The following is an 8,804-nucleotide window of genomic DNA, read 5'->3' as shown; positions in this document are numbered from 1 at the left end:
AGATGGGATTGGGAGGGAGACAAACCATAAGTGACTCTTAATCTCACAAAACAAACTGAGGGTTGCTGGGGGGAGGGGGTTTGGGAGAAGGGGGTGGGATTATGAACATTGGGGAGGGTATGTGTTTTGGTGAGTGCTGTGAAGTGTGTAAACCTGTTGATTCACAGACCTGTACCCCTGGGGATAAAAATATATGTTTATAAAAAATAAAAAATTATATTAAAAAAATAAAGTTCCATAAATCCTGCTTTTTTCAAGAAAAAGAAGCTTTCAGTTTTTCATAATTGTTTATGGTGTTATCTGTGAGTTTGTCATATTATGGCCTTTATTGTGTTGTTTCCCTTGTGCCCATTTTGAGCTTTTATCCTAAAAAGGTGTTGAATTTTATTAGATGCTTTTTCTGTACATATTGAGAAAACTAGGATTTTTATCCTTCATTTTGTTAATGTGGTTCATCGTGTTGATTAATTTATGCATGTTGAACCATTTCTGCACCCATGGAATAAATCCCACTAGGTCATGATATATCACCTTTTTATTGTTTAAGTTATTTTGGTAATATATTGCTGAGGATTCTTACATCTATATTCATTAGCGATTTTGGCCTATATCTTAATTTGCTTGTGGCATCCTTTTTAGGTTTTAGGATCAGAGTAATGCAGTCCTCATACATGATTTTGGAAGTGTTCCTCTTCCATTCCTGTGGAAAATTTAAAAAAATATATTAATTCTTCTTTGAATGACTGATAAAATTCACAAGTGAAACCTTATGGGCCTGGAGTTTTGTTTGTTGGGGAGTTTTGTTCACTGATTGAATTTCCTTACTGGAAAGCAGTCTGTTAAGATTCTTATTTATTTCTTCATTATTCAGTCTTGGTAGTATAGAGATTTCTAGGAATTTTTCTTTTGTGAGTTTTCCAATATGGTACAGGATTCTTCATAGTGGTCTCATACGATTCTTTGTATTCCTTGGTATCAGTTTTTTTTTTTTAAAGATTTTATTTATTTATTTGAGATCACAAGTAGGCAGAGAGGCAGGCAGAGAGAGGAGGAAGCAGGCTCCCTGCTGAGCAGAGAGCCCGATGTGGGGCTGGATCCCAGGACCCTGGGATCATGACCTGAGCCTAAGGCAGAGGCTTTAACCCACTGAGCCACCCAAGTGCCCCTCCTTGGTATCAGTTTTAACATCTTTCTTTTATTTCTTATTTTTTTTTAAAGATTATTTATTTATTTATTTATTTGACAGACAGAGATCACAAGTAGGCAGAGAGGCAGGCAGAGAGAGAGAGAGAGAGAAGCAGGCTCCCTGCGGAGCAGAGAGCCCGATGTGGGGCTCGATCCCAGATCCCTGAGATCATGATCCGAGCTGAAGGCAGCAGCATAAGCCACTGAGCCACCCAGGCGCCCCTTATTTCTTATTTTTGAGTCCTCTTTTTTCTTGATGAGTCCAGCTAAAGATTTATAAATTTTATGTATCTTGAAATACACTGCTCCTGATTTCACTATTTTTTTTTTTGTCTGTATCTTATTTATTTTTGCTCTGATCTTTATTTTCTCCCTTCTATTAATTTGGGCTTCATTTCTTTTGTTTTCTAGTTCCTCGAGACTGGGCATTTCAGCCTGTTACTTTTCTATCATGGCCCAGGGGAGGTAACCAGCTAAAAATTTCTTTTTGTTACAATCCTGTCATCCATAAGGATAGGCCCCACCGGTTATCCAAGCTAGGCAGTTGAGGCATTCTCTCTTGGGTAGCAGCCACAAAACTCAGGGAGGGAACCAGGTGAGTATAGAAGGTGCTTCCTGGGAAATACTTATAAGCTGGAGCCAGGCATAGGGTGAGTGTAAAATGACATTCATATGCCTCCATTCTGAAGTATATTTCATAGGCTTCTAAATATGTGTTAAATTAGGATATCTTCCCCTCAAACCAATAGATTACAATAAGCTTCTTTTACAAAAAGTCTGAGTGCTTTTCAGTCAGCTGCCTCTACTAGGTGACTCCATTTCCATGTGTGTGAGCACTTCAAGAAAATAGTTTCTCAGTTTGCTATCACCTTGTGGGTCTTTTGGATGGAAGCCAGAAGTTGGCTTTCAAGCTAGATGTTTTGGGGACTTGTCTCTCAAAAGCAGTCTTACAAGCTGTGCCAGATGTGGAGTTCAAACCCATACCTCCTAGGGAACAGCAGGGTTTTGAATCTGCTCCCAACTATGTGTTGCGGTGCTGGTGGTGGGGTTTGTGGTGAGATTGTCTTAAGCCTCTCCTTTGATTTGGGTTTTTTCTTCCTTTATTCCATATGTAAAAGTCACTCAGCTAGTGGGGATTTTATCAGAGGAGATTGTTGCATATGTAGCTATAGATTCTGCGTATCTCTTGGAGGAGGTGAGTTTGAGATTCTCCTAGCTGCCATCTTGAACTGGAACAGTATTTTTTTTCTTTCAGCTCTTACTGTTCTCTAATCTACTTATCTTATTTATCTTTATTTTTGTTTTCCACCTTCAGATCTACAACTGTGGTGATTGTCTGTTTAATCAGCTTTTTTCTCTCTAGCACATACACCAGTACTTGAAGTATATGTGCTCGATGAATTTGTCATAAACAGGTGATTAAATAAATAAAGCATAGAAACCTCTTTTGTATTGAAGTGATCTGTAAAGGACAAATATTAGAAAATGATTAGACAAGAAGTACTTTGTGTTCTTTTTCATTGAATCCACTATCTTTTTACTTTATTATTTTGTATCTTTTATAGTCATAAACCTGAGTTGCTAAGGGCAGGCTCTGCCAGCAAGAGCATTCACAGGAGATGACTCTGTAGGTTATCAGAACACAAATTCTGGCGCCACCACTTACCTGTAATTTTTGTCCAGTTACTATCTTATTTAAATATTCATTTTAAACTATGAAATAAAGAAAATAAAGTAGCACCTACTTTAATTAAATATTGTGAAGATTTAGTAAGATAATCTCTAAGATAATTAAAATGAAGTAGCGAATAACTGGGAACTGCTGCTACTTTTACTATTAACATTATTATCTGACAGGCTAAAACCTGGATATAGCCTTTTCTAGTAATGGAGTTCTAGAGGATAGAGAAATATATGCCATCTGCTTGAGTAAATTAAGAAATTTATTAGAAGATAATTTGCATGACTAGTATTAAATAGATAGTATTAAATAGAAAAGTATCATTTGGAGCATTCGCTATAAAAATTAAGAATTTTGCACAAAACTAGAGCAAATAATTTCTAGGGCACAAGAATAAGTCATCCACTTTTCCTCAGATTCAGTTTTCAAAATAACCTTCCTTGGCATGTCTGGAAGCTTTCTGTGAGGCTTTCAGCCCTAAAATTTCTCTTCCAGGATTATTACACCATTTCCCTATCATCTTCAGCAGTGCAATGCATGGTAGAGTTGGTAAGAAGTAAGAAATCTTTTTTGGTTCTAAAAAGCTTTGGCCTCATAGTTAAAACTTGAACACTGTTGAAACTAAGCATGAATTCTAATTTTTTAAAAAAAATATCAGCTTTCTTTTTCTTCTTTCTTTCTTTCTTTCTTTCTTTCTCTTTTCTTCTTCTTCTTTTTTTTTTTTTTCCCACATAGACTGCTTGTTTATTAGCATTGGTGTTGCAACATAATGGTTTCCAGTGAAGATGCTGAGCAGCATGGAAGTGGTAGAGCACTGTGAGGCTCAAATGGGTGAGTGGTGGGCTCTTCTATTTCTTCCACTTGCTCCTGTTGGAGTCCCACTTGGCTGAGAAGCCCTGAATAGGGCTGACCTTCATGACGAGCATCCTGTTGATCTCTTTGGCCACCCAGTCCTTCTTAAAAGTGTGTGGAAAGGAGCCATACACACAGTGCTTCTCCTAAATCAGAATGAGAGCAGCAAAGCCGATGAAGAACATGGCGATGCCCACAACCATCTTCCACTCATTCGTGCTCCTGTTCATTTCAGCAAAGCTCTTATTGAACTTCGTGCCATTAGAGTTCAACTTTTTCATCAAAGGGGAGGCTGTTCCAGGGAGCCTTCTTCTCTTTCAAGCCCTTCCAGCTGTCAGAGAGGTTTTTAATGTGGAGCACATTGGGTGGGGGATGGTCACACCAGTTGATGTAACTCAGGAGAGCATAGTCTTCACTCTTGATGTTGCTTCTATGTGCTCCTACACACACTGAGGTGGAAATTGCTCACTTGTTTAGATTAAACACTCTGGTAGCCAACATTCTGCTGCTGCCACCCTCTGCTTCCTGCCACGATGGCCCTCTGTAAATGTCTGCTTGCTTCTTGTGACTCTAATTTGTCTGAGCAGTGAGAGGGTGGCAATTTTCTCGATTTTCTATCATTGCTCTATTCCACTCCCAGGGAAGGCTGAATGTGAAATAGTATCACAGTATCAATCCCATTTCTACATGTTCCACTTCCTTGGATAGTTCAGGGATTGTAGAGATGGAGAAGAAGTTCAAGGTCCTGGATGGCCCCTTCAAGAAGCAGGCAGGTTTTCAGTATTGAGAGGTCTTATGGAATGAAACCCAGAGATACCTCTTACCCTGCTTATCAGAGAAAACCATGTGCAAACACAAGGCAAGGGTGTGGAAATGTAGGAGAGGAGAAGCACCCCAGAAAGTGCTTCTGTATCCAGATAGATAGAATCCATCTCAGAACTGAGGGTAATGTGCCTGGAAAATATATCACAAAATAAATTTTAATTTAGGAATCACAGTATACAAATGGAAGAACATAACCCAAGGGTGAAACTGAAGTGTATCAGAGCACATGGAAGTACTGAGAAACCAGAGAAGATTTTATTAGGCCCCTTATATTATCACACTCCATCTTCAGTATCTGCTGTCCATGTCCTAGTGGATCTTAATGACCTTATACTTAAGGTGTGTTATTTCAGTTATCATTTTCTCTTCCTTTAGCTTTTGAGAAGTAAGATTATATAAAGCTGTTTTTATAGCTCTAGTTCATATAATTTTAGAATAATTCTATTCAAAACAATTTATTGAGGGCCTACTGTATGCATTGCTCTAGAGTGGAATTAGATATAGGCCATTGCCTTCTAGTAGTATAAACTATAATGAGGGAGTTGTGTCAAAAATAAAGATAAGAGGATAGACTGCAACAAATGCTATAAAATTTGAAAAAATTATAACTTATAAAAAAAGAGAAGAGCTAAAGAAACATGTGAATACTGACAACCCAGGAGACTCTATGGTGACTTACAACATGGTTATTTATGTTATAAAATGGGGGTGGTGATTGTTCTGTACACATTGGGTGGTTGTGAGCACTCCATGAGATGACGTCCAAGTGTTGTGTCTGGACCAGAGGGAACAGTCAATCGATATTGGCATTTTTTTTTTTTTTTACACAATTCTTATTTTGGAAGGCGTTGAAGGGTAGAACTTCCTTGGTTTTAAGAAAGACCTATTTTAGGGTTTTCCCTGTCTGTCCTTCAGCAACCCTTTGTATATGATTTCATTACAGCACTTCACATTATGGTCACTGTTCCTCTCTACTGGTTGAATGTGTTATTCTGAAGGAGCGAGATCATGCTCTATTTACTTTCTATGTCTAGAGTTTAGCACAGAGCTCGGTACACAATAAGATTTGAATAAATGTTAAATGAAAGTTACTTAGCTCCTGTAATTATGTTCTGTTTTCATATAGAGTGAGCCACAGTGGCATAGCTTGCAATATGTCTCCAAATCTTATTGGCAGAGTTGTCTTGCTGTCATCTGTGGCAGTGTTTCAGAGATTCAGATGTGTTTTCACACTTCATTTCACCCTGTGAACAATCCATCCTTTATTAGCTCACCATAAAGAAATAACTTTGGAATGCAGCTGTTCTCTATCAGTCTCCCATAGCCTACTCACTGAAGCTAAATCTCCGTGAATGTTGTCCTTCCTTCAAAGGCAGGCAAATCTCTGGAGCTTGGTTAGTGGCAGGGATAGAGGATAAGCAGCAATGCCAGAGATGGGAAATGTAAAGCAGGAGAATCCATTTCTGATCCTGGGGAGATACTCAAAAGCCTCAAGATTCTTGGCTTAAACAAGAAAGCGAGGCAATGTCCTCATGCTCTTGCCACACTTAATCTTTCCTAAATGAGTGTACTTTGCTTGGAACTAATCTGTAAAATTGAAGAGGGTGGAGATGCTCTTCTTTCCAGATTGTTTTAATAAAATAACACACACATATATAAATGCTCTGTGCGGAGGGGAGGCAATAGACAATGAAATGTAGTATTAGTAATAATCAACCAACTTACATAGTGGCTTGCGTCTGTTCCTAAGGAAGTATTGTTACTTACTAATTGCTAGTTTTTCAGTTTTGCATTTTTGAGGTCCCCAGGGTTGTTCCTGCCTGTCTGTGAGGCATTGTTTGTGAGGTTTTGCAGGGCAGAGCAGTTGGTTCACTGGAGGTTGCTGCCCTGGTCACTGAGGTCTGGCCCTTCTGTATACTGTCCTATGTGCTATGGATCACTTGCCTCTCAGGAGACCAGCCGCTCATTGCTGGCTGAGCTCTCTGTGTGTCACACTGGACAGTAATGTGTTACGGGACTGGAGCATTGGCTCCCTCTGTTTTGCCTTCTGCTTTTGGTAGAGGTTTCTTAAGGCAGAAGTTTGTGCCCTACGTTATTGTATAGTTTCGTGAAACAGAAGAAACCAAAGTTCTGGAGACTGATTTAGGTAAAAAGGATCTTCCTGACTCTGAATCCCATCTCCCCCTTTTTGTTTATGAGACAAGCTATTTATATAGATTCTTCTCCACTTAAGGTGCATAATTATGCCCAAGAATCCCTTACAGCCCATGTCTCCCCTTCTCTACCCTTTAAAAAAATTATAAATGAACAGATCTTAAACCTCCAATGATGAGCTTTAGAAAGTTAAAGCTGTACTCTGGAACATCTAAAACAATTTTAAGTGTTTCCAGTTTTTTAATACTAGTTTCTAGTATTAAAAAGTGGTGTTTCATATAATGATATTTATACCAAGGGATGAGAGGAAAGGCAATTAAAGAAATATGTTTATTGAACATATTGGCCAAGTCTGCACTTTCAAGACTCTTCAGTGATGTTTGACTAACTTTGTGCCTGTACACAAGGTCAAGCAATGTTTTTTTAAAGTTAACCATTTTTATTAGTGGATGCCAAGAGTGGGCTATGTGACAGAACTTGGCAAAGTTAATGATAAAGCTCATATCATATCTGTGTGTTCCTGCTGAACCAAAAACTTAATATGGTCTTTATATTGAGAATACTACATGTTTTACTTTTGATGTATAGGTACTGATCTTGTCTACTTGCCTTGACTAAAAAAAATGAGAAGATTTCATTTCCTTCTTCTGGTCCCCCAGATACTATAGTGCATTCTATATAGTGTTTTGCTTACTAGAGCTTGACCTGGTTAATAAAGTGTCCTAGGAAAATAGAAAAACACCTATTGACACTTTACTATTGATGGTATCCCGAATATATTGCATTTTTCTTAAAAGCTCTAAACGTATAGATCATATTCTTATTGAGAATGAAAAATGTTTTCTTAGGACTATGTCATCCTATCCAGAATGTTTAGAGGACATTAGTATTCCAGACTCGTGTGTGTTGCTATGTACAACAGCTGCACCTGGCAAATTTGTTGTTTTGGTGACATTGGCCATTTTGATGAGCCTGCAGAAAGGAAAAAAAAAAAATCACGCCAAATAGGGTACAAACTCTTATACAAAATGTACTTCAGAATTATCAGTTTGACTTTGCAGTGTTTGCTTTCAGAGGAAAACAACAGCAATCAGAAAGAAAGAAAAAAAAATGATGAGGTAAATAGACTGAAAAAAGTGTTCTAATGACACATGTCAATCCACTGTCAAAACAGTATTAATACAACAGTAAATGGAGAATTCAAGGTAAAGTTTGAGTCTACAGGACTCACATACTACTCTCCAGTCTGAAATCTGTTGGGCACTGATTAGGCCTTTGAAACAAGTCATTTCTGTAGATAATTCCTTCTGAGCTGCTAATTAGCTGTCCATATTGGGTAGTGACAGTGGCTTTCATAGTAAAGTTGTTTCAGCATTGAAAGACTGTCACAGTTGAATGTGACTTGTTGTAAACACTAAAATAACTCCAAATGAATATAACTTGCACATTCCAGTCACAATCGTTTCTAAAACTGTAAAGCTAAACCCTGAATGCAAGTTATGATGACTTTTCTAAAGTGTTCTGGGGAAAAATATACATCCTTTCTTAAAAGCAGCCTTTGATATTAGAGAAACACTTTATGGGATAAAGGACATCTTTCCACATTTGAAAAGTACTTTTAAATATCATTAAAGTATATAGATAGCTGGCCACTTAACAAAATTTTTCTACTTCAATTTATGAGTGTTGATAGAGTAAAAGCAAATGGTTTAAGGATGCTTCAATATTTGTACATTCAACTTCAGAAGCTTTCAGGGGGGATAATATACCTTCATGCATTTAAATTATGCATTATATCATACAAACTGGGAGCGTTCTGAAGAGATAGTAAGTGAAATTCCAGCTTCAGGTCTTGGATAATGAGGTCATTGAATAGAGAAGAGAAATTGAACAAATTATCCTGAGAGTTGAAGTGATGTGAATTTTATTTTTTTTGCATGTGATTCACTTGAATTTCAACACTTTTCAACCTGAACAGAAAGAAAGTACCTGTCAGGAGACTTTGAAATGCCTGCCTACTAATGGTAGAGATAAGATAGAACCAAACCCATAAGTCTAAGACTACTTCCTATATATAGTGAACTTAGTAAATATTGTTAACCAGCCA

General features: G+C 37.7%; 1 pseudogene; it reads right to left on the bottom strand.

Annotated features, from left to right (window-relative positions):
- Positions 1-3,714: 3,714 nt before the first annotated feature.
- On the bottom strand, positions 3,715-4,219 carry LOC132013190 (cytochrome c oxidase subunit 4 isoform 1, mitochondrial-like; annotated as a pseudogene).
- Positions 4,220-8,804: the final 4,585 nt, after the last annotated feature.

This window comes from Mustela nigripes, chromosome 3 (genome assembly GCF_022355385.1).
Source record: "Mustela nigripes isolate SB6536 chromosome 3, MUSNIG.SB6536, whole genome shotgun sequence".
In the NCBI taxonomy this organism is placed as follows: Eukaryota; Metazoa; Chordata; class Mammalia; order Carnivora; family Mustelidae; genus Mustela; species Mustela nigripes.
Note: the sequence above shows the minus strand (reverse complement) of the source record. Positions and strands in the feature narration are given on the sequence as shown.